This window comes from Meriones unguiculatus, chromosome 11 (genome assembly GCF_030254825.1).
Source record: "Meriones unguiculatus strain TT.TT164.6M chromosome 11, Bangor_MerUng_6.1, whole genome shotgun sequence".
Lineage (NCBI taxonomy): Eukaryota > Metazoa > Chordata > Mammalia > Rodentia > Muridae > Meriones > Meriones unguiculatus.
In genome coordinates this window covers 112539082-112565635 of record NC_083359.1, presented here as the reverse complement: position 1 = coordinate 112565635, position 26554 = coordinate 112539082, and the positions used below count along the sequence as shown (strand labels likewise).

At 42.0% G+C, this 26554-nt stretch overlaps 1 long non-coding RNA gene across 1 annotated transcript in view; it reads left to right on the top strand.

Moving 5' to 3' along the window:
• Positions 1–26554, top strand: part of LOC132646437 (uncharacterized) — a 382635-nt gene that overhangs the window by 171153 nt on the left and 184928 nt on the right. The window contains exon 3 of the long non-coding RNA XR_009584713.1: positions 11418–11562. This is a non-coding gene — a long non-coding RNA (uncharacterized LOC132646437). The remainder of the gene's footprint in view (positions 1–11417; positions 11563–26554) is intronic.

The following is a 26554-nucleotide window of genomic DNA, read 5'->3' as shown; positions in this document are numbered from 1 at the left end:
GGCAAAAATGATCTCTACCTACTGAGAAGGGATCCAACATTTACCCTTTCTGAAATCTCTTCATAATATAATCTTTCTTACCTCTAAGTTTATATGTGTAGTGTTCTTTTTTCTTCTTTCCTCATTCATCTTTCCTATAACAGTCTCTCCTCTATTTCTGTAAATCATTTCTGGGCTGGAGTGTACACACTCATACATACACACAGCTCAAATGGAAAACACCTCTTCAGACTGCAAGCTTATTTTATGCTTTGCACATATTTCTGCTGAACAGTAACCTGTATCATGTTTGGTTTTGTGGAAAATAATAAATAACAACCTTTTCTTCCCCCATTGAATGCAGAATCAATTGAGAAATAAGACACAGTTGTCAAACAGATGGAAATACAAATATAAACTTTATTGGCAAAATTTACTATAGAATATGGTTTAGTTCTGCAGCCAAGTGTAGATCCCTCATAATTTCCTCCAGTGTCAAACTTACCCATCCAGCTACACACACATTACAGCATGATACAGGGGACTGAGTGAGAGAACAGAAAAAAAAGAACTCTACCATTTTCATCTAGGAGGCTAGTAATTTTTCCTTTTCTTTTGACTAAATATTTTAGAGTTGACATTAAAAAACATAATCTGTCTCTTTTGGTAGATCCCAGGTAGCTTAGGGGCACAATACCACATGGTTAATCTTTGTTTGCTCATCTCCCAGTGTAGTGTCTGGTCCATGGCAGGTCTGCTCAATGAGTGATCTTACACTGTGTGTCTCTCTCTTCTGCCTCACTTCATTCCTTTTAAACAGAAGCTTGCTGCTTAGCACCCCAGGTTCTACCTCAACCATGTATGCTGTTCAAAGCAACATCACAGTGGCCCTGGAAATAGCTTCACTCCATCTTCTGCAGGGAAAGCCCCTGAGTGGTTTGGTAACCTGTCTGGTTATTCATCAGCCAGCAAGCTGTGGAAAAGCCAGTTTCAGCACTTGTACCATCCCAGGTGTGCTGTGGAGCACTCCATTCTGGCTTATAGCCTGCTCTTCCTACCTCACCCCTAAAATTTTCAGGCAGTCCTGACCGAGACAGGGATCTTTTAGAGACTTAGTTATTCAGCCAATGAGTTTGTGAGTTTAAGGCTTGCCTAGGTTCAGCTGGTCACTATGGGAAATGTGCTAGCGGAACCATGGCAGGCTACTGTTATGCAATGCAACCTCCGGCACTGTGTAGGCCCCATACAACAGATCATTCTCCTGTTTCTCAGACCTGCCATGGACCAGACACTACACCGAGAGTTTCTCAGAGCACTCTTTCAAAGTTTTAACTGTTCAACACCATCTTCAGGTCAAGAGAGCTTCCCTGAACTCAGTGCTACTGGACAGCTGTGTCTCAATGAGGACTTATTTGCAAATGTTGGTGGCTTTCAGAGGACCCTCTATAGTAGGCTCCCATCGTGTTCCCTCTCTTCCACGGCTTCAGTGTTTATCCTGTTTGCCATTCTGAATGAGATTTAAGCATCTTCCCTAGGGTCCTCCTTGTTTTTTAGCTTCTTTAAGTATGTAGATTTTAGTATGGCTATCCTATATTATATAGCTAATAACAATTTATAAGTGAGTGTATACCATATGTGTCTTTCTGCTTCTAGGTTACCTCACTTAGTATGATCTTTTCTAGTTCCATCCATTTGCCTGCAAATTTCATGAATTTCTTGTTTTTAATAGCTGAGCAGTATTCCATTGTGTGAATGTGCCACTCTGTTGCCTGCTCTTTGATCTCTCAGCCCTGATGAAGCAGTCTTGCCAGGCCATGGGGGAAGAGGATCCAGGCAGTCTTGATGAGTCTTGATAAGCTATGGGTAGATGGCAGAGGAGAACTACCCTTTTCAGTGGACTAGAGGAAGGAGGTAGGGGGGAAGACAGAGGAAGAGGGTGACTGGGAGGAGCTGAGGGAAGGGGCTTCAATCAGGATATATAAAGAACAAATTGTAAAAAAAAAATATAAAATAAAAAAACAAAGAAAAAAATGTTGGTGACTAATCTTACATCCTTTGTTCTTTACCGGAGTGTTAGGCATGGCTGACTAGGACCTCACTGTCTCCTCCTGGAAAACTCAGGGGCTTGCCTAGACCTTGCTTTCTTTGTCCAGCAGTTCCACCTTTCACTACACAGCTGCCTTCTGGGGCAGTGTTCCAAGGTCTTCATGAGCCCTGGTGAGTAGAACTTTGGTGAGATTCTAACACATTGTTTTCTCTTTTTTCTCACAGAGAGAACCACTTTTTTTTTTTTTTTTTTTTTTTTTTTTGGACAAGATCTGCTGTTTGTGAGGCAGGTGGGGACAGGCAGATCTCATAAATTCCCTCTTTGTCATATGAAGACACTGAGACATGAGAGGCTGGAAAGCTTGCCTGAGACCCTTCAGGGAAGTTGCTCTAGGGAAAAAATAAGTGCACCATCCCAGGCCCAGTCCTTTTCTTGTGGCCTCTGTGAGCCCACAACTTTATTAAATTCGAAAGATATCAAAAGAGAATAAAGAAAGAACACAGAAATGACAAAAATCTTTCTCAATTCAACATTGTGCTAATCTGACATGACAAGGCCAAGCCCATATTTCTACTGTGCCAATTACTTAAAGGGCACCAATGCCATGGCACCATTAAAGAAATAGCAGAGATGGATTGTAGGACACTGTGGATCAATGTGCTAAGTGTTGTTCAACTTGTTCAATGAAATAAAGCATTGGATCATTAACCTTACCAATGTCAATGTTGTCACTATCAAATTCCACTAAATTGATGGCCACAGCCCTCATTAAAGGTGCACTTGGAGGCAGCTGCTGCATTACCACCTTATTGGATGATGGTGAAGGGTAAACACTCCAGGACAGGGCAGAGGCTGGACTAGAGCTAAGGACCCTTGACACAGAGTGAAAAATGCACATGTAGAGATGTGGGCTGGCTCAGAAATAGCAGTGGCAAAAGGAGGAATGTCCAGATCTATATGAGCCTTTGCCTTTCTGCAGAGAGCTCTGGAGTGGGCAGGCCCTGCAGAGGAAATGTTTGTTTACTTGAGGAGATCCACTTGGCTCAGAAAGGGTTAATTGATCATTGCTTTTCCTTAATCCAGTTCATAACCTTTAAGACTGAGAGAAAGCTGGGAATGGATTTCCTCTGGTAAGAGCCCATGGATGATATTTGGTATCAAAGGCTAAAACTGGGAATCAAGAGACCTAGGATCCTTCTACCTCTGCTATCTTTAGTAAAGCTTCAGCCAGGCCTTTCCACACTGATTCTCAGTTTCCTTCTGTGTAGAACAAAGAACTTGGAAGGACATCAGTTCCTAAGGAAGCTTCTTTTTTTAACTCTGGGCCTTAAGCATCTTGGAGTGGTAGGGACCACTGAGGGCAAACAAAGAAAAAAGAGATGTGAGCTTATTTTTTTTAATTTAATCATATATATTATATAAATTATATATAATAATTTATTCACTTTGTATCCCTGCTACAGCCCCCTCCCTTGTCTCCTCCCAGTCCCACCCACCCTCTCTCTTCTCACCCTATGCCCTTTCCTTAGTCCCCTGATAGAGGAGGACCTTCTCCCCTTCTATCTGACCCTAGCCTATCAGGTCTCCTCAAGGCTGGCTGCAACATCTTCCTCTGTGGCCTGGCAAAGCTGCACCACACAGAGTGAGGTGATCAAAGAGCCAGCCACTGAGTTCATGTCAGGGACAGTCCCTGTTCCCCTTACTAGGGAAACCACTTGGAAACTGAGCAGAAATGGGCTTCCTATGAACAGGGCCTTTATCCATGCATGATCTTAAACTCCACAAGAACAACAGAGCCGAGATGTGAGCTTTTTATCAGGACACAATGAAGTATTCATATGTGCATGCACACATGCATACAAACATAGTACACATAAACACATACGGGAACACACATGGATGCATGCACACATGCATGTACGTAACCTCTCCAGAATATAAACAGCCTGAAAGAAGCTTAGGGAGTGGAGGGTGGATGAAGGGGAGTGGAGCATGGGGCTGTCACAGCCATGGCTTTAAAATGGCTTGAGTTGCAATTAAAAAAGGAAGGGGCCAAAGGTCATTTCCTGGCATTTCACTCCGGTGGATAATTTTAGAGGGTGATGTGTCTCTGCTTGTTGAAATATTCTGAGAGACTTGTAACAGCTTAAGTCTAGCCAGCCTGAAATAAAAATCAAAGAGGCTGACACCTTCAAAGCCCAAAGAGCCCAGCAGCACATTGGCAGACGTCAGTGAGGGAAGAACTCGGCATGACTGGGACTGCTTTGGTATTCTTACTTCTGATTAACAGCAGAGATCGGATAATTTTAATTATTAATTATTTCCAGGACGCACACATGATGTCAGGTGGTCTTTGAGTCTTGTCACTGGGAAGGTTAAACACTCTCCTCACTTGGTAATTACCTAATCACCATTACTCTTTTACATTAATTCAGCCCCAGAATTCATTATGGCTGGGATGGGTTATTAAAGCGCATGTGGGAAGATCTAAGCACCCCATTGTTTGCATTGATTTAGGAGCGGATGTGATGCTCTGCTAATAGCTAGCTTAGCCAGAGTCTACCCTGCTGGTGTGTGAAATCTGCTTCAGGGTTTTCTTTGTGTGACCACCAGCAAGAGGCTTGAAGAAGATTCAAATGTGCTTCTGCAAGAGATGCAGGTCCAGGACAGAGCTAGGAGAGTGGGGAGTGGAGAGGAAGGTAATTAAGTCTGCTATCCTTTTCAAATGTTGCATGCTGGCATTCCTGGAAGCTTGTGTTCCCCATCCCCCTCCTCATGGCTGCTGCCAGCAGGTCTCTCCAGTGAACACTACCCTGAATGTTGTCCTCTCCTAGACCACCATCATTGTCACCAAGCAAGACCACAGTCCCTCAAGTCCCTTGCCTTGGCCAAGACAAGAACTCGTGGCCACAAAGGGGACAATAAAATTGCAGTCACAAATATATGTGTGGCATTTACAAAAGCTGACACACTTGGTTAAAATTACCTTGAATGATACCCTCATGTGAAGGCCAGAGAGAAGAGAAACAGGCTCTGGTGTGTAACTATTTGAACCATGTCTGCTAGAACAGCTTTTTTGAAAAACAATATTGCAAAATGAATGAATGACTTTAAGAAGGTTAAGATCTTTTCAGTTACTCTCTTTGTCCTCGGAAATGCATAGATATGTGTGTGGATACATTAAACTACAAGTAATAAACATACACATGGAATTACAGCATTTCCTCGGTTGTGATGGAGAGAACATGACAATCTGCTCTTTAAAGATTAAGTTACTATTTCCCAGTTCTTACCTAAAATTCCATTCACTCTGCCCAACAGTTGCCTATCAGGCTCAGCATCTGCTTTGATAGTCTGAAGGGCAGAGGCTTTCAGAGGCCCTCTGTGGTAGGTTCCTAGGTTGTTTCCTGTTTTCTTCTTCTTCTGATGTCCATCCTCTTTGCCTTTCCAGATGGGGATTGGACATTTTAGTTAGGGTCCTCTCTCTTGCTTAGTTTCTTTAGATGCACAGGTTTTAGTGGGTTTGTCCTATGTTGTATGTCTATATGAGTGAGTATATACCATGTGTGTCTTTGGAGAGCAACAGAACAAGGAAATTTGAACACAGGGAACTTCCCAGAGACTCATACTCCAACCAAGGACTATTCATGGAGATAACCCAGAACCCCTGCACAGATGTAGCCCAGGGCAGTTCAGAGTCCAATTGGGTTACATAGTAATGTGAAGAGGGACTGCCTCTGACATAATCTGATTGGCCTGCTCTTTGATCACCTCCCTCTGGGGGGGAGCAGCCTTACCAGGCCATAGTAGAGGACAATGCAGCCACTTTTGATGTGAACTGACAGACTAAGATCAGAAAGGAGAGGAGAACCTCCCCTATTAGTGGACTTGGGGAGTGGCATGCAAGCAGAGGGAGGAGGGAGGGTGGGATTGGGAGGGGAGGAGGGAGGGGCTTATGGGGGGATGCAGAATGAATAAAGTGTAATTGATGAAAAATTTAAATAAATAATTAAATAATTAAATAATTAAATAAAAGATTGTACCCCCCCAAAAAAAAAGATTAAGTTACAAACTACTCGTTTACATTGGAATATGGTCTTCATCCACCTTTAATGTTTATATTAAATAAGATGTAAATGTGGGGCTGGTAAAGTGCCTGCTGTACAAGCATGAAGACTAGAGTTTGGATTCCCAGCACCCTAGCTACAAAGAAAAACGAGCATAGTGGTGTGGCATAGGCTTGTAATCCTAGCACAAGGGAGGCCAAATCAGGAGGATCTCTCGAACTAGACTGGCCATATCAGTGAGCTTTGGATTATAGGAGATAATCCATCACACACACAAACACACACACACACACATACACACAATGATTATTTAAATGTAAACTATGGTAACATTTAATCTTAAAAGGCCAACAAATACATGCATTATAAAATATGTACAGAGACACATAATGGTGTTATTAATTATGAACCTAAACTATAGGCGCTTGATGGTAGACACTAGTGACCTGGATGGTGGATCTTGGGTGATGATCCCTGGCTGGCCCCAGGATGATGAGTTCTGGATTATGGACCCTGAGTAGAGGGCAGTGCAGTTGTGGATTGTTTCTATACTGCATGAAAGGGCAGCTGGGTGTCATGTCCAGGAGCTTTCCATGGCAACCACCTGGAGGCACTCAAAAACTGACATGGACTTGCTGGTATCTTTGATTGCCGCTGCTTACGTTTCCTTTTCTGCAGAGGGGACTCTACCATCCATGCAGTGGCACAGGTGAGTGTGAGTGCTCCATTCTCTGACATGTCTAGTCTGGGGGCTTAGGGGAGTTGGTGTCTGTGGGCTGTTCCTTGACTAATGCAGAATGGGACTAAGGGATAAATGCTTCTCAGTACATTTGTGAAATTCCTAGAGTGTCTAGAAAAGTTATCAGATGATTTGGGGTACAAGGCAGTAACTTCCCATTACAAAGATGGCTAGGAGCACATTTGTGTCTTGGCTTTGCCTCCTGCCAGCTCTTATGCTCCACTTCTGAATCTGTCCTTCTTGGACAAAGAGATTCTGATTCATATTTACAAATGCTTCAGACTTCTGTCTTGGAATCTGCTGTCAGAGAATATAGTCTGAAAGAAAACTTGGAATAAAATGTTAGGGAATATCTCTATTGCTAAGTAGAAAGAGAAAGGAGAGAATAATTAATAAGTAGCATTTAAATATTAGCAAACCATTTTGGAAAGAAGAAATTTACATCAAGCGCATAGAAATTCTACATGAATTAAAGATTTAATCACAATTTTTTAAATGCAAGGCTGTAAAAGCACCAGAATAAAATATCAGAATATTTTTTATAATCTTGGCCCATGAAAAGCCTTCTAAGTAGAGACTTCAAATAAATAAAAAATGATAGAAATAATTAAAGTTTAATAGTTTGCATAGAGCAAAAAAATCATCACAAAGTAAAAAGCATAATCTTAAGAAAAGAATTTAAGAGTGTGGACTGATTTCCAGAATTGAAGGTTCTCAGTAAAAACATGCTTTCTTTGTTAGCCTCAGCTGTCAGCTTGACATAGCCCAGAATTACCTGAAGGAGACTCATCTGGGAGGTTTGATTTGATCACATTGGCCTCTGAGCATGTTCATAGGGCATTTTCTTGATTGCCAATTGATGTAAGAGGGCCCAGTCCATTGTGGGCAAACCACCCCTATGCTGGAGGCCTAAACTGTTTATGGAAGTTAGCTAAGCATGAACCTCCAAGGGAGCTAGCAAGCAGTTTTCCTTCATGGTTCCTGCCTTTACTCCTGGTTGAGTTTCTGCCTCAGCCTCCCTTAATGATGGGCTGTGACCAGGACATGTAAGACAAATGTGTTCTTCTCTTTCTAAATTGCTTTTGGTTTTGGTGTTTATCATAGCTTCTTCTTGCTGTCCCCTCACATGGTGAAAAAAATGAATGTGTCTTCATTTGGAGGAGGGAGCAGAAGGGACTAGGATGTTTTCCTGGACCGTTTCATAAGAAGACAGAATCAGGGCATTGTACTCTTGCCTTACCACTCTCCTCTTTATTTTTCCTTCCTTTTTGTTCCATATGGACTTTATTTATTTATTTATTATTTTTTAATTATACTTTATTTATTTTGTATCCCCCCTCTAGTTCCCTCCCTTCTCCCCTCCCAATATCTCCCTTCCTCCCCCTTCTCCACACACTCCCCTCCCCAAGTCCACTGGTAGGGGAGGGTTTCTTTTTCTTCCTTCTGATCCTAGTCTTTTAGGTCTCATTAGGAGTGGCTGCATTGACTTCCTCTGTGGCCTGGGAAGCCTGCTCCCACCCTCAGGGGGAGGTGATCAAAGAGCAGGCCAATCAGTTTATGTATTTATTTATAATAAACTATAAACAGTAAGAACAGTTATGAAACAATCATGAGAGCCATATGTAAAAGTTATGTTCAAAATGTTTATCTCATTTGTATTTGGCAACCTTGAAGAAAATACTACCTATCCTATCTAGGTGAATCTAAAGTTTTGTAACTAAATTATTCCCTGTCATATCTTATATTTATCAACTTAAAAAATCTTTCTAGACCTTAAAACATTTTCTTAAATCCTAAACAACTTAAGCCTAAATAAAACTATAGCTATCTAGTCTTCAACCCCATCAGAGACTTGAGAAGGAATAAAATTTAAAATTATTACTTAAGTAGGAAGTTCAGGCAAGCATCTTCCAAAACTAAGAGATGACAGAGACAGTTTACTACCTGGTAAGTCACCCATTCTCTCTCTATAACACTGGAGTCTTCAGCCTTCTAGCCCAGAATATCCGACAGACATAATTGTGAACAGGAAGTACGAAGGACTTGCTTAACCTGTAATGGCAGAGCTTGGCAAAGACATTGATTCTTAGGATCAAGTTGTATATTAGGTTCCAACACACATTTTGAGGAGGCACTAAAATTCTGAATAGTGCCATCCTTAAAATTATTTCAGAAAATATATAAGTAACTATACTGACAACAAGATTATGAATTTGTGTATGTTATATGCATGTATGTATGTGTGTGTGTATGTGTAGGCAGAGATTCCATAGGATGTCTTTCTCTATCATTTTAAATTTAGAGATAGGGTCTTTCACTTAACCTAGAGCTCATTGGTTGACTAGACTAGCTAGCCAGCAAATTTTGAGATCCTCCTATCTCCATCTTTTAAATGTTGGGATTCTATGTGAGGACCACCACACCTCAATTTTTATAATGGGCACTGGGATCCACACTTAGATCCTCTTTATATATTCTGGATATTAGCCCTCTGTCAGATATAGGGCTGGTGAAGATCCTTTCTCAATCTGTAGGATGTCGTTTTGTTCTGATGACAGTGTCCTTTGCTTTACATCAGTTTCAAGAAGTCCCATTTATTGATTGCCTGTGCTGTTGGTGTTCTGTTCAGGAAGTTGTGTTTTGTGCTAATGAATTCAAGGTTCTTCCCCTCTTTATCTTCTACCAGGTTTAGTGTGTCTGTTTTTATATTGAGGTCTTTGATCCACTTTGATTTTAGTTTTGTGCAGGGTGATAAGTATAGATCTATTTGCATTTTTCTACATGTAGACATCCAGTTAGACCAGCATTATTTGTTGAAGACACTATATTTTTTCCCATTGTATGGTTTTGACATCTTTGTCAAAAATCAGGTATCTACAAGTGTGTGGGTTTATTTCTGGGTCTTCTATTCAATTCCATTGATCCACCATTCTGTTTCTATGCCAGTACCATGCAGTTTTTATTACTGCTGCTGTATAGTACAGCTTGAGATCAGGGATGGAGATACATCCAGAAAACATTTTATTGCAGATCCTCATTCCTGTTCATTAACTGTTTTAGTTACTGGTTGAGCCATTTCCTTAGCCTCTAACTAAGAATTTTTATTACAGTACTTGTTCACTTAGGAGAAAATTGAAGAAGACTAAATACATATTATTTGATGGGTGGTCAACTCAGAAAAAAAGCCATGGGAGGTACTATGTAGCTGATGAAAAACTGAAGTGTATTCATCAGGGTCCATTTGCCTTGCTAGTGTTATTGATTGATTAACATTGCTACCAAAAGTAAGTCAAAGTTCCACCCCCGTACCTCAGTGTATATCCTGTTGTAGTTTGAATATGTCCCACATAATCAGATCATTTGTGATACAACTGGTCCTTATTTGGTAGTGCTATTTTGAGTGGGTCTGACAACTTCAGGAGGTGGACCCTAGCTGGTATTGGGCAGTATCTTTCTTGATTTCTTTCAATCTACCCACCTCTAATTCCTCTAATTCACTAAGGTGCGGAAACTTCTTTGCCACACATTCCCACTGCCATAATGTTCTGCCCAAATACAAGGAGCCCCGAAAGCATGGAACCATGCTCTGAAACCACGACCAGTAGGTTATTTTGGTCATGTCAGAGAAAGGTAGCTAATATGGGCTTTACTTGGAAATAGGGATTTACACAGACTAATTCTTACAAGCCAAGACAGTCAAGGTGAGGTGAGGTAGTGAGGGTAGACCCCAACCCAATATTGCTGACTACTTGCCCTAAAAAGGTAAAAGATTAGACCCTGAGACAGATTCCAAGATGTGCACATAGTAAAGATAGCCTGTGACTGTGTGGGAAGAGAAAGCCAAAAAGTGTTGACAAACTCTAGAAGCCAGAAGAATGAAGAAGTATCTTCCTTAGAGCCTCAGGGGGAGCACAGCCCTACTTGATTTCTGATTCTGAGCCTCTAAAACTACATGTAAATAAATCTCCATTGCTCGTGCTACATAGTTTTTAGTACTTTGCTATGGTAATGCTTGGAAACTAAGACATCAATGATCTACCACGGAGTAAAATACAGTTGCTAGACAATAAACACAATTTAAATTTATTTTCTTCAGAAAAAAAATGCTGTATATATTCTCTCATATTTGTTTATACATAGAAAATGCTCTAGAAGGAAATCCATAAGATAACCAAGACTTGGAGAAATTAAGAGACTGGGGCATGATGAAGCGTTTTACTTCTTCACACATCCTTAATTTGTTTCTCAATGACTGTGAGCCTATTTCCTATTAACAGCCTCATTCTGCAATGTCTCCCAAATGTAAGGAGCTTGCTTGTTAGCTGATGGTGTTATTGGGGGTGGCTGAATATTTAGCAGGTATAGTATAACTGGAGGTCAGCAGTTCCAAAAGCTGTGTTAGAAGAGCCTGGCATTCTCTATCTCTGTCTCTCCTGGCTGCCATGCGTGGGAGGTTTTGCTGAACTTCATGTCTTTACCTAATTGCAAGTAAGAAATGATGAGCCAAGTGATCACAGACTGAAGTTATGAGGTAAAATAAATAGTTCCTCCTTTTAAGTTGATTATTTCTTGTATTGTCTTACAGAATATTGACTACACATGCTGTGTTGAAATGTTCAAGTCCCAGTATATGCAGGTGCCTTTCTCTCCATAGAGAGGAGACACAAAAAGCAAAGGACAAACACATCAGAGAGACACCTGAACCTTGAAAATTTTTCTCTTCTTAAGTGGTAAGTGGTACCTTTAATATAACCCTAATGCTATGGAGCTGCCAAGAGCAGTAATCAAATCTCGCCATGGTGGAGGGAATACCCTGTTTTCTATTGAATCCTCCCCTGTCTAGAGATCAGGGGTCCTCTCTATTCTCACTAGGTTGAGGATTAGTTCCTGGGTTCACATTAGCACTGTTTCTGAGACTTCAGAATGCATAGGTATCACCAGCAGGACTTCCTACTGGGGAAGGTGACCACAGAGCCACAGAAAACCCATGTTATCATACCTCATTTTCTTTCTGAGCTCCCAGGAGCTTCAGGCTTCAAGAACTGTGCAGAATGCTGCAGGCAGTGGAACAGGAGTATACATAGAGTTTCTGGAGATTTACAGAGCCAGTCACAGGAAAAGCCACCTTGTGATATCATGGAGATTTTCCAGTATCTCTGGGCAGCTCTGTTAGGCCACTTGCCCTTCTTACTGTGTCCTTACTACTTGTTCTCAGCACTCACTGTTATTCTATTTTCTCCTTTCTTCAGTTTAAAATAAGACAGGATGTTGTTTAAAAGAAGGAACATCCCAACTGTTCTATTTTACCAATAAAGATTCAGGTAGCAGATGCTGGAGTGAAAACCTGCTAGCTCAGAGAGGCAGAGAAAATAACCAGCTAACCTTCCTTCTCAGCTCAGGTCTGGATGGAAAAAAAAATCCAAATGTTCACTGACAGACAAGGAGCAAAGGACAAAACAAAACAGAACAAAACAAAACAAAACAAAAAAAAAAAAACAAACCAAAACCAAAATCAAACAAAACAAACAAACAAATGAAAAAACAAGGCCAAAGTCTTGCTAGCTCAAAGCCCCAAAATATGGGGAGCTGAAGAACTGAAGCCTAAGCTAAAGACAGAGCTTGAGCTAATAGCCCTTTCTTCTTCTCCACACTGTCTTAAATACCCCTCATCTCAAAATCTTTCCTACTCTTTAATCCCTGTCACCTGTCTTCTTGCTCTGCCTCTTGGCCTAGGGTTAACTATTAAATTCTGTGTACAGAAAGTGTTTAGATTTAAGTTGTGTGCTACGGCTGGGTTGACCATACCATAATCACCACTTTATAATAAACAGAAAGTTTTTGGATCAAAGGTGTGTGATAGAGTTCAACCACACCAAAGAAACAGGGTCTTACAGTTCACAATTTTGGGGTTCACAATGGGATCAAATATCCTGCAAAAACAGAATTTGATTTCACCAAGACAGTGAATTTTTCACTTATCTATTAACCATCTCCTTGTGTGGCACTAAAGACTGGAATTGAACTTGAGTTATAAAGGGATAAATCTCTTAGGTACAGAAGGAATACTTCCTATGGCTGTCTTTCTTGCACTCCTGACACAAGCCTGTGTGTGTGTGTGTGTGTGTGTGTGTGTGTGTGTGTGTGTACACATGGGTGTAATTCACAGTATCTTTTCCACAAAGTCCCAAGGTAAAATATACTTGATGGAAAGACTGACAAATTGAAAATGTGTCCAGGCATCTCAGCTGGTGTGACAAATTGACGTCAGAACATGTGGTTCACTGTGACCCATGACTCTGCTTTGTGAGGATCTGGTCCCATATTCCTGGATTCAACTTCCCTAAATCACACACAAACCTTGGTAGTATGTTCTCGGAGCAAAGTCAGGGCTGTGAGTGAGAGAGACAATTGGGTTAGATGGGGTTAAATAACCCCCTCAACACCTGGCAGAAGGATCCTCTGGAAGGTTTCTGTTGAACAAGCCATTGTAAAACCTTCCATGACAGCCAATGAAAACCCAACAGCAAGAGGAATTGCACTCCTTAAGGGCTGAGAGAAACCTCTCTTTTGGTGAGTTTCATCCAGAATGGTATATTAAGGAAAATGTTAATTTGCCTTGTAGAGAATTTAGATATATCCCCCTGCCTCCATTACCCCAGATCAGAACTTCCTAGGAAGGACAGGGCAAAACTAATTTCCTGTTTCCAGGATCTGTGTCTTTGGTGATTTTAGCTCCTGGTTCTGGCTATTGAAGTGTTGCAGTCACTCGATGCCTCCTGAAAGCTGGTGGATGGAAACTCCACATACAGTGCAGCTTTGCAAGTGAAGCATTTTATAGTTTTCAACCCAGCAGCAATGGAGTCCAGCAGACAGCAGCAGAGGAACTTTGAACAAGGCAGTTGGACTCTGAAAGTTCTTTACTTGTATCGAAATAGTCCACTAGCCTCTGTCCTCTTCCCACCTTGTTCTCTCCTCAGAAAAGGGACTCTTTGGCTGTTCAGGAAGCCTGAAGGATCAGGAGGGCTGAGATCAATATTTAAGACTCCAGCGAAGCAAGACCTTCTGCCTCCAGATAAGCAGCCAGGACAAAAGGCAGTGCTGGAGACTTGACTCTAATTCCCACTGATTGCTTCTCTCCAGCCCATTATGCATGAGAAATGCACAGAGCTCACCCTCGGGCACCCTGGTAATCCAGGAGCACCTCCAAATCACAGACCCATAGAATGTTAGCACTGGCGAGCATAGTAGAGGTCATCAAGCAAGGCCAGCTTCCTCATTTTACACGTGAAGGACTTTACGCATGTGTGTGTCCTGCAGACCTGGGGGCTGGTTCTTACTGACTCTTTCAGGGCAGGGTTAGCGTAGAAGGCTGTGAGGTAATTAGATGCACCATGAGTCTGTGGGAAAGAGGTAGTGAGTAAAAAGTGATTGTAGATGTGGGTTACCAGGGCTCCCAGACAGGACAGGGGAAAGTGTGCCTCCTGCTGTGTAAGAGGAGGGCATGGCAGTTGTTTCTGAGCTCTATCCCTGAGAAAGTTCCTCACTGAGTGAAAAGAAAATTATTTGGTCCTATCTAACTCATTCTTGTTCAATTGAAGAATCTCAACATTCCTATGTTGCCTTTGTTTGGCTCAGTGGATTCTCAGTGGAGAATCAGGATTCTCTATTTCCCTTTGCCTTTGCCTGTTTGAAGCATGACACTGACAGCTTCCGGTTACTGGGCATACTTTCTGTGCACTGAGGAACATATCCAGGGGGCTGCAAAGATATGTACTTGCAAAGCATCAATGAGGTCTCTATATATTAATTGCATTTCACAGATGAAGAAACTAAGGCAAGGATGGACTTAGCAAATTATTCTGTCACACAGCCATGTCACCTAAGCCCCAGGACTTCACAGTTCAGTGGGAAGAATTTCTGGTCAAGTGTTCAACACATTGACAGCTAAACCGGAAGAAAACTTTTATATACTGCAGACTGCAGACAGGCTTTAGAGACAGACACAGATGCAGACACACACACACACACACACACACACACACACACACACACACGTGTGTAGCCTGTAGAGACAGAGAGAGGCAGAGACATACAGGCTGACGGACAAAAAGACAAGACACAGCCAGAATGTTGGTCACCCAGCTGGTAAGCATGGAGTGAAGCTATAAACCCAGGCAGTCTGGCTTTGGAGCCACACACTTTGATGCTTTGCCATACCAATTGCTTGGAGGACAAAATATACACAGTATCAAATATCCCCTCTCCTGTGGTACTGGGAAGGCTCTAACGGCTGGATGTTAGAGAGAAACAGTGTGGAGATGTTTACCCAAAGTAAAGACTCAGTCTGTGCTTTGAAATTAGTTGGTAGCTTTGTCTCTGCTCTGGAGGTGAGAGGCTCATGACCCACGTGTCTTCACCCTTGACATGCCCAGGAAGGTTTCTGTTCACACCTACTTTCCTCCTTCACTATCAGAATAGTATGGTTTGGAGATAAATTATATGGTTGTTCTCTGCAGTTGGCTGAGAAATGTTTAGAGAAAGAATGAAGGTCATGGGCAAGGTTATTGGCCTACTCTCTAAAGCAGAGGAAAAAAAATCTGGTCACGTTATTTTATTGAGGGCTGTTTAAGTTGGTGCCACCATCAACTAAGACCACATGACTTGTAGGAATCTAGGCTTCTTGCTCTGTCTGGGCAGTGCTGTCTTTGTTCTTGCTCGTGAATGAACCCTGATAATGTAGTCTGAGGTCTGTTAGAGCCCTAAGCCACAGTTTAGCGGCAGGCAGCCACCCCAGGCTTCTGTTGATATGGGCAGGAGCAGCTCATGGGCAACTGCCAGTGACAGGGACACAAAACCTGAAGTGCAGAATGACCTGTGCAGGCTCAGGTCTTAGAGGTAAATTTACTGGCCTAATTGTGAGATGTGATTTTTTTTGTACCTCTTTCTGCTAAGTGCTGTTTAAGAGCAAAGCACTTAGTAAATTGTAAGGAGGTACCAATGCAAAAGTGCTTACAAATAAGAATAATGAAAAATTAGAAGCCAAAAACTCTTAACAGCATTTTTGCCTTTAATCAGAAACAGAGTCAGACAATTCCAGAGGGATGAAGTTTCCTAGGCAAGCAATAATATAATCTGTTCATATATTTTAAGATCTAATCTATCATTTTAAATTATTTTATTATAAGTCATATATATATATATTCCTGATTATATATATATATATATTCCTGACTTATATTCTGCTGGATGCCCCACGGGTAATCTTAGAAAGAATGGAAATTAACTTTATAGCATTAACCCACGAGGTTTCAAGAGAAGAAAGCACAGTTGGTGGACAGATGATTCAGCTGCCAAGGAACCCACACAGATATGTCTGGTAGCTGCTTTTGTGGTATTCATTTCAGGAAAGGGAATTAGTCACTCAGAAGATGGCCTCTGACCTCAGCCACAAATTATGGAGAAAGAAACAAAACTCAGGCATTCTGCAATTGTGGGTGATCCCAAAGGAAGACATGGGCTCTCAGAAACAGGATCCTGAGGAGCCAGCCTCAAGTGCTTGTTTTCTGCCAGCTCGACACTGGTTGCTTCCCATAAGGCAGAACATTAGCTCAAGAGGACCTAGGTTCCTTTCATGTCTCACCACTGTAGCAGGGTGGTGAGGAGCTGGCCTCATTAGGAACCACATCTACAAAACATGCCTGTATATTGAGTAGAACTTGATGTCCCAGCTGGCCCCTCCTCTTCCCACTGTATCTCCACAGAGAAGGCTTTTAGAGAATGCTGCTGTGGTGGAGGTCTTAAGAGCATACTGACATTAACCCCGTGTGTTAAATGTGTGGTCTAGATCATGGCACTATGGGAAAAGGTGGGATCTTTAAGATATGGATCCTAGAGGCAGACTTTAGGGCCCTGGTGTTATATACTGAAAGAGTATTATGGAACTCTGGTCTTTTTTTCTGTCATTTTTGGATTTTTTAAACTTGGGTAGTAGGGAATCAGTTTTGTCCTGCCACATGCTCCCACCATAGGCATATCATACCCTACTGAGATGTGACAACCATGGGCTGGGCCTCCAGTACTGTGGACATGAAGACTTTTTCTCCCTGTAAGCTGATTATCTTTAGTGTTTGTTATCTCACAGTAAGCTGCACAGGCCTGGAGTTAGGACCTTGCTGCACTCTAGCCCTAAGCCACCTTGACTCCAAAAAGATTTATTATTAACTCACAAATTTCAGGAAGCATGGCTCTTATGATGAAATATTTGCATTCCAGCAGTTTCCACAAGTGTCTGAAAAGTGTTCTACTATGGCTGCAACCATCAGCTTGATGGCTGACTCAAGCCTAACAGCTACCGTACTCCTTCTGCTTTGGATAAAGTATAGCTGATAAATACAACACGCAGTCCTAAAGAGGGGATGACTCACGGGGACTAAAACACTGGCACATCTACCAGGATTCCCTTATTAGTCCTGGGCTATTCCTGGATGTAAGCTTTTCAGGTCAGGAAATCTTTCATGAAGCTTCTTTCCCACACACATTCCCTCCCAGAGGATAGGAAGCTGTTACCTGTTACTTGCTCACCCCTGCACCTTCTACCTCACACCTACCCCTTAGAGAGACACATTAGCAAAGGCCAAAGCAGGCAGGCCTGTGTGCAGCATGCCCTCTGCCTGCTCTCTCCTTGCTCCACATCGTCAGAGTGTCTTTTGACCATGCATTACTCCCTCTCCATACTGTCAGATAGGATGCAGGGCTAAGCCAATGGCCTGACAGATAAATGGCAAATAAGCATTTTTCCCTGTCCTTTCCATTTATAAAAGATTTTACAGAGAGTTGAAGGAGGAAAGATAGCCTATTTGTTAAAATGATGGATACATTATCAAACTCCATAGCTTAAGCATCCAACTTGCTGAGTTTTAAATGGGTTGTCACCACTGGACTGTTCGCTAAAGTATGAAAATCAAGAAAATACCTTTTTCTTGCTCCATAAATTCTGATGAACAATAGCCAGACAGCAGAAAACAAACATCGACTTTGGAGTGATCACTCTCTGTGTGTCGCCAATAATGAAGAATGAAGGAAATTGAAGACTTATCACTTACAGACATTATCACAAACCCAGATGGCCCAAGGTTTTTTTTTTAAACCATAATAGATAATTCTTGAATTATGTACCTAACAAAGAGAAATTCTCAAACTAACGGAAGGTGTTTATTATATTAACAAGTGTGTTTTCAATTCTTTCAAAACAAAATGTAATTTAATCTTGGCTTCAGAGACAGATTGGAAATGTTAAATGTCTGCTTTTCAGAAATGATTTCTGGAGGGAAGACGCATTCCCCATCAGCTTGCGTGTATAACCAAGGAAAAGGATGTTTGTCTTAACGGCACAGAAAGGGAGAAGTCATGAGATTTTTTTCCTCATTTTTTAAATTATATAGCAGACTGTATATATTCTAGTCCTTCCCCAGGGCAATTTCTGCCTTGCTAAATGAAACATACCCCACTGTGAAGAATGATTATCTGATGCTGAGGGACAGCCTCTTGTTGTTAGATGTGTATACATGAGAAACTGAAGCCAGCCCACTGTCTCGACTCTCTTGTTACAAAGTGAGTTCAGTGGGTATGGTTGATTGGAGAGTGGGGCCTGGTGATTTCCAGAGTGGATTCCAATGGTCTCAATTAATCTGCATCCAAGAGAGAAGCTGGGCTGGGGATGGCTGCACTGGCCCCAAGAGCAAAGGAAGGATCCAAAGCCTCAGACCACTTAACACAGAGAAGAGGCAGTTTTAGGAGTGAAAGGAAAGGGCCATGGCCAGAAGGGAGAGGCTTTAGGGGACAATTTGGACCCATGTCCATATCAGAGAAGTGAAATACTTGCGTAAACAATGTCCCAGTTGACCAGGCAGAGAGGAGGAAATAGTGCTACACTCCGCAAGAGGCTCAGGCACGCATACTAGCGTAGACTGCGGAGGACATAGTCAGAAATGTGGAAATCGAGTGTGAGTCTGGAAGCGAGGTAACCTGGCCCTACTGAAGTCCCTGTCAGTACTGGGAAGAAAGAAGGAGCTAGACATCATGCAGAGTCATAGAAATAGGAATCATGGGACTGCAAATGACTCCAGAAGTATTCAGAGATGCGAGCCAGGAAGGTTTTCACCAGTGCTGCTCATGCTGTAGGCTTACTGTACGTCACCTATGAACTGTCCCAATCAGAAGTGGGCAGCCTGGCTATTGTACCAGTTTGAATGAGATGAGGCTAACAGCAAGAACAGTTGAAAGACAAAAGTAGGAGTTTGGAAGAAGGGATTCCTTTTATTCGTTTCTGATTATGAGGACTCCACCGACTCTCTTCTTCAGGGTCAGTGTAGGGGATGCCAGTGTGTGCAGCACCCTTGTCTATGTGACCACTGAGGTTTGTCCAGCTTCTAAGATGCCACACAGATCTCCTGCCACTGTGATTCATTCAGTATTTTTGTAGTAATCTCCTAATATATGCCATTCAGTGGTGACTGGGTCAACACAAGAAAACCATTCTCTTACACCTTTATTGCTTTCTCAGAAGGGTAGGGAATGTGCACAGGGACTCTGGTAGATATGAAGATAGCCAGTGAGACAAAAATGTACACATTATGACAGGTGGGGTACTCCCCACATCATATACATATAACATATATTATACATACAAATACATCTACATACATACACATGCACACAGACAATGCACACATACATAGACATAAGAACACATATACACACCACACATACACATGCAAACAGATAAATGTAGAGTATGGTTTGATACTGCCATCTGTACTCAACGTACACATCAGAGGGTTCTTGTCCTATGCAGGTGATAAACTCTCAGAGGGGACCCGCAAAGGCCCTCTCATGGGCTATTCCACTTTTGTCTTATCTTAAGAGTGTAAGCTTGTTAGATAAAGTATGTGTGTCTTAATTGTCTTCTGGAGTAAAAACAGACTTTCTACAGTGGTTTTCAGATAGACTTATGATGTGCCTAGGAGACAAAGAAGAAGTGTTGGGAAAGAAGGAACAATGACCCTTTGCAGAATAGTATGAAGGAAGGAGAGGTGAGTCTCACACAGGAATTGGTTTGTAGTTTTGCTGTTTGGACAAAACAAATTCTGGGTCTTAGAAAAAACCCTACACACACTCACTCGAACAGCTTAATTAGCTTTATTTAATTAAAAGTTCAGGTAGGGAAGGCAGAAAGCAGGAATATACACATCTTGATGTGGTTTATAGTATTCCAGGAGGGATTAAAATGTGGGTGTTATTTCTTACAGGCAGTGTATTGTTGATAAAAGCCTCGAGGTTTAAGGGCAGGTGAGAAGAAAGTTTAATGAGCTGGGGGTAGGGAGGGGATAGAGAGAGATTTTAGAACTATCAGGGCACAGAGGCACAGAATATGAGTGTTTCCAGCTCATTGCTAAGGCAAGCCTTTCTCCTAGAAGTGTCATGCAGTAGAACTCTATCCTAAGAGTCCTTTATTCACAAGAGTTGTTAGTTTGGTACCAGCAAGAGAGCTTAATAGGAAAAGGAGCTTGCTGTCAGACCTGAAGTCCTGAGTTCAATCCCTAGGATACACATGGTAGAAGAGAGACTCTACTGTCTTATGACCTCTACATGTACTCCAGGGCACGTGAGGCTCACACACCCCAGGATAAGTGAATAAAGTGTAACAAGAATACTTTTTTAAACGCTTTCAGTTTGACCAGCCTGACCATGGCTCCTGTTTCCTATAGGTCTTATTATTAACATCTTTTGGAAAAAAAAAAAAAAAAAAAAGCATCCCACTGTGTGCTGTACTTTCTGTGGTGCTGTGTAGCATGTAAAACATGCAAAGGGCTTGGTTATCTTTGTTTAGAACAGGAACCGAGATTCAGAGATAGGAAGTGGCTTGCCCAAGACTATGGCTACATTTTGAACTAGCATAGGCATATTCCTGGTTGTTTGGTTCTTTATGTGTTTGTCAGTGCTAGGAACAATGGGCTCTTTCCAAAAAAGTCCCCTGTACATCAAGTGAAAATAAGTAGCAAAGATAACAGGCAAACCTAGCAGGCTGCTCTCCTGCATAGCTGTGTGTCCTTGGAGCATATAACAAGGACTTTTCTGAAAGGGCCCATCCGTAACAATACCTCCAAACAGTTGATAAGTGGTCCCTCTTCTATTCTGGTTATTTTTCCCTTCTTTTTCTCTGTTGCTTTGCTTCGGAGTTGAAACTGGCTGAATCAGCACAGAATCATTTAGAGGAAATGATGAACACTGTCATTTTCCCCTGTCTGCACAGTAACACAAGGCAGAGAGCTCGGCAGATGACGGCAGGCTTCCTGACAACACCTCAGGCCGCAGATTGGATTGTGGGTGGGAAGAGCTGCATTTAATCAGCAGTCACTCCCCAGAGGGTTGGAGGGTTGGGAGTGTGAAAGTGAGGTTGTCCCTGCAGCAAGGACACCCGGTCCACAGAGCTACAGAGGCAGTTCTGGTGAGGTGAGGAGCCAGGACAAAAGGGTAGCTTCGTGTCCTCCTGAAACTGCTGCAGTGGAGAGTGAGCATGCCGAGGGTGAAGGATGGGGTAACTCAGAGCCCTCTGGTACTACACCAGCCAGGGTGCTTTTCTGACAGGAAGACAGAGATCCTCTAGGCTTCCCACATTAACAGGTAACCTTGCTGGGATCTCATTTAGGAGAGAGATGTGAGGTGGTATCACTTTCTGCTCATGTTAAAAACACATCCACGTTGTCAGAAAACAACATGGTCTTGCAATGTTTGTCATGGTACTTTTTGGTTGAGCCTCAGTTTCTTCCTCTGTAAATCACAGACTTTAATACCTAAAGTGCTGGCATTATGAGCTGAGTAATAGCATAATGGATGTGATGGTACAGCGAAGAGCACACATTACATTATTCAGAATCTAGAGTCCTTAGGGGCACTTCAGAACTCTACGCTAGCGCTCATCTCAAGCCAACAAATACAGCCACCTCATCTGCCCCTCCTGTCCCTGCTTAATGCCTTTAATGCAGCTTTGAATGTGACCCCTGATCCTCACGCTCCAGTTGGAAGGTGGTAGTAATGGCCCCCAAGTCTAGAGCTGCTTTCTGTTAAAATGCGAGTCAGCTAAGTCTTCAGCTATACTGAGCTGCATTTGGAGTCCAAAAGGTAATGTGCAACATTGTCAGCTACCCACATGTTTCTCAAGGTTCAAGTTGCTGACATCATTTGTATGATGGTTCAAAAACTAATCTTCTGTGAGTAAGGATGGAGAGGTGGAGAGGGCATGGCAAAGAAATGTTCTTTGTGTGTATGTACACACTTGTATATATGGGTAGAGGATATAAGCCAGTGTTGAGGACTGGACAATTTGATGTTTTCTTTAGACACTCTCTACTTTAGGTTTTGAGATAGTCTTTCTCATTTAATTTGGAGCTTGTTGATTCAGCTAATTGGCTGGCTAGCAATCCCCAGTGTTACTCCTATTTCTGCTATTGGAATTATAAGTTCTTGTTCTCTTTTGAGGTCCAAGCTCCAACGCCAGGAACCAAAAGGGATGGAGGAGGCTGGGAGATGAAAAGGAATTTGAGAATTAATAAACAAAAAGATATACTCCATTCGCCAGCACACAGTTGTTAAGCAGGCATACTCTAGTAGGCACATGCTAGCCCACATGGGCTGCAGAGAGATGGGCTGCACAGGTTCGGACAGGGGCACAGGCTGCACAGATCTAATAGATAATACACAGGCATGAAGGAAAAGGGTAAAGGTGCTTGCTTTTGTCTTCAAGGCCATATTTACACAGAATCACATAAAAGTGGCATATGTCAGAAATAGTTATTTAACAGATTACATTACTATTTATTTGGGGTTCCTCAACATCTGCTGTCAGCTGTTTTGTGCTGCCCCATCACCCCCTGGATGTCCATCTGTAACCATCTTGGTCCATGTCAAAGCTCCATATCAGTGTTATATTATCGAAACATAAACTGACCTATACAGCCCTCTGTTCCCTTCACCACTGCACAAGTTTTGTTACATGGGTGCAGATCCTCTAAGAGGGTGGTTCTAAGGACTATGGCAAGCCTAGCAGACATACAGGGTAAGTGGGGGAGTAATTATACCCTGGAATTATTTTGTGGAATGATGCTGAGTTCATTGACAGTGAACATACCAGGGAATTTCTGCCAAGTACCTTTTTTCTCATGCATTATTAAATAAATTTTGCTAAATTTCTACTATTTAAACCTTTAAAAAGAATTACATTGGCATCAATGTGGAGAGTGAATTTTAGGGAGCAAGAATAGAAGGAAGTAACAATCAAAAGTTTAGGAAGCAAACCCCAATAATGATTGAAGTTAAGATTGTTTCTGTGAAAATGGAAAGGAGACATCTGTTTGTCTCTGAGAAATAAATGTCATGGCTTGTCAATAGATGATGTATATGTTACATATATATTATGGTTGAGATGAAAAAGATAACACAAAGAGCGAGATTGGAGAGAGAAGAATAGGGGAAGTTGCCAACATACATTTGGCTTAAAAATGGGTAGATAAGGTATTTTCTCAGATAAATTCAGGAAACATTTTGATAGGTCAATAATAGCAAAGAACTCTGGTCTTACAAATTATATTTTTTAACCTCTTTAAGCTGTTCAAGTGAAGATAAGAAAGGCACACTTGGGTGAGCATGTTCAGAGGTCAGGTGGCAGAGAGAAGTCTACAGAATATAAATCTGGATGTCCTTATGTTCTACGGTTCTGTGATGTCTAAATCCAGCTGACTGAGTGGAGTCTCTCAGGGAAGATGTGCCCCCTAGAGAAGTTACCATAGCATTAAAATGAGAAGTCAGAGGAGTGGACAGGCAAGTGAAACCTGGAAGGGAGGTGGTTTTAGAAAACTGGTGGTTCTGTGCAGTCAGTTCTCTGAGATCTCCACTGTCTTTATGTGTTGTTTTTCATCATGAATGCACAGGTTCAGGCAGGTGGGCTTCTGCTTACTTCTGGAAAGGAGTCCACATGTTTCTAAGCAGCAACATACCTGTCCATTTGTTACAGTCCACACTGCTTCATTCTGCTTTACTATTAGTGTTTTTAACTCAGACTTTTGGGAAGCTGCCCCTATTCGTCTGTCTGGATGACCCACTGATTCCTCTGCCTCTTTCACTCCTGCGTCCTGACCACACTGCTCTGCCCTCTCCAAACAGTGAGTCTTTAAGCATATCATGACTTATCTTCTGGGCATCTACAGGTTCAATTGTCTTTTGGTGTTTATTTGAAATATATCTTTTCCAAATCTGAAACTATATATCTCTTTGGTATACAGTTGTCTAGCTATTGTTTATCTAATGCAAATATATAATGTCCCATAACTTGTTCCTTCTTCCAAGTTGGGGACCACACATCATATCCAATGATGTCAAGTCATCCCCATAACTGCAGAGATAAGACGAAATTCATCACCATCCCGGTTACCTTCACTGGGAGAAGATTCTGGTCAGATTGATTAGCTTTTGAATAGTGCTTAGACTTTAATCTTTCCCTTCCTCCCTGTCTCTCTCCCTCTGTCTTTCCTTCCCTTTATCCCTCTCTCCCTCCCTCCATCCCTCCGTCCCCTCTTCTTTCTCCTTTCTATCCCTCTCTTAACAGATTTGATCTCAAATGTTTTATTTGCTTCTTCCTCTGATTTGAAGGCCATCTCTACCGAGGTTGGGTGTAGTGTAAATATTTTATTTTTGAGATTTGTTCAGCAAAGTCTGTTCAGACCAAAGCTGAAATGCCAGCTGAAGTCCATGCATGTGAAGAACATTGTGTTCAGCCTTTTACTCCCAAGGCAAATTATTTGCTTAAGTAAGTGTTTCTTCCCTGATTACAGCTTTTATTATTGAGATCTTGTCTGAATTTCCCAGGTGTGTTTTGAATCCTACAGCTTTTCTTGAGGAAGTCTTGAAAATGTATTTTCCCATGCTCTGGGCTTGGAGGGAAACAGAGCCCCAACCTAGACAATTAGCCCTGGGAGCAAAGGGCCACCCAGTCACCCAGCTTCTGGCTGTGATAGTTACATCTCCTGTCTGAGCACCTTGTCTGGCTCACCATGCACACACAGATGCCACACTGGCCTCTCTCCGTTTGCAAAATTTTAAAGCAGATTGGAGAGAATAAGTTAAAATAGAATTTTGATTTATTGACGGGATCATTCATTTCAGAAGCACACACTGGGTGCCTGTGATGTAGGTTGAACCCATCGGTGTTTCTGGCTACAGAGTTGGACAAGAAAACACACTGGTCTCTCAGGACCACCTCACTGAGAGGCATGCAGACAAGCAGCTAAAACACACTAATATGTTCTCTCACAGAAGCCTACACAAAATGACAGGGCAGCCCAGACAATGGAAGTACAAATTGTGAGGTACTATAAGGGACAACCTTGCAAAGTCTGACCCCCGTGTACATCTGCTCATATATGTGTTAGATATAGCCACCCTCAGGCATGAGAAATGTGGCCCTCAAGCATAGAAATGACAAGGGTGGCGTGGAGCAGAAAAGTCAGAAAACAAGCCAATAATGTAGAATGGATAATAAAAATAGAATTAGGGATCCTTCAGTGAAATAAAGAAATGGGCTCAAGGTGCCTTCTTTCTGGTAGGAGAAAGGCAGACAGAAATCACAGAACTTTGGAAGGTAATGCCACAGCTACCCCTGGTTAGCTTGATGTAGACTTCTAATCTCTGTTTGGAAATGACAGCATGTTACAGCTAAGGTTTCTGTCCCAAGCCTGCTGCTCTACTTTGCTGCCACAGCTGTGCAGCTTGACTCAGAACTTTGTTTTAGTGTTCCTGTTTCTGTTTAAAAGACCTGTCTTCTTCATTGTTTTCTTCTTTTGTGTTTGTGGTATGCATGCATATGTAAATATAGTTGTATGTGTCTGTATACGTGTATGTGCATGCATGTGAGAACCCAAGGTTAATGTCAAGAGTCTTCCTTGACCATTTTCTGGCTTATTCATTGTATTAGAGACTCTGTTGAACCCAGAGCTGGCTGATAAAACTAGTCTAGCTAGCCAGGTTGTGCCAAAGAATCTCTTCCCTGGCTTTTAAGCACGGGATTTGTAGGTGGGCTACCACATCAACCCAACATTTTGCATGGTGTGTGAGGATCAGAACTCCAGCCCTTATGCTTGCTGATTGCATGGTTGATACTTTAACAACTGGGCACTTTTATGACCCCAAACTTTCCTTCTTTTATTTACTTGGCTTTAAGCTATGATGGACTAATTATATCCTGTGTTGGATCCTATTTCAATCAAGACTCTGCTTTTGAGAATAATAATCAGGTTTGGTGATGCTGGTTTATATACTGGAAGCAGGTGACTAAAAAGGACCAGCCAAGGCTTGTTGTCACAGGGACCATTGATATGGGCTCCAGGAAAAGGTGGGATGTGATTGATGTGACCTCACACTGGGTCATGCTGGCCAGGATAGGGAAGGAGACAACAGCAACTTGATCTGAAAGTAGGCACATGTGACACTGTCAAACAGGTAAGAAAAGGTGCAGATTCCAGTTCTGAGAACTTCTACAGATTATTAGATATGCATGTTATTAGAAGAGAAGTGTAAGACAGGAAAATATTAGGCTTGGTAATTGTAACCCTGGCTTTCTCTTCAGACATTGCCTCCTGTATTAGCTAATACAAAATACCCAACTCAGGAAAG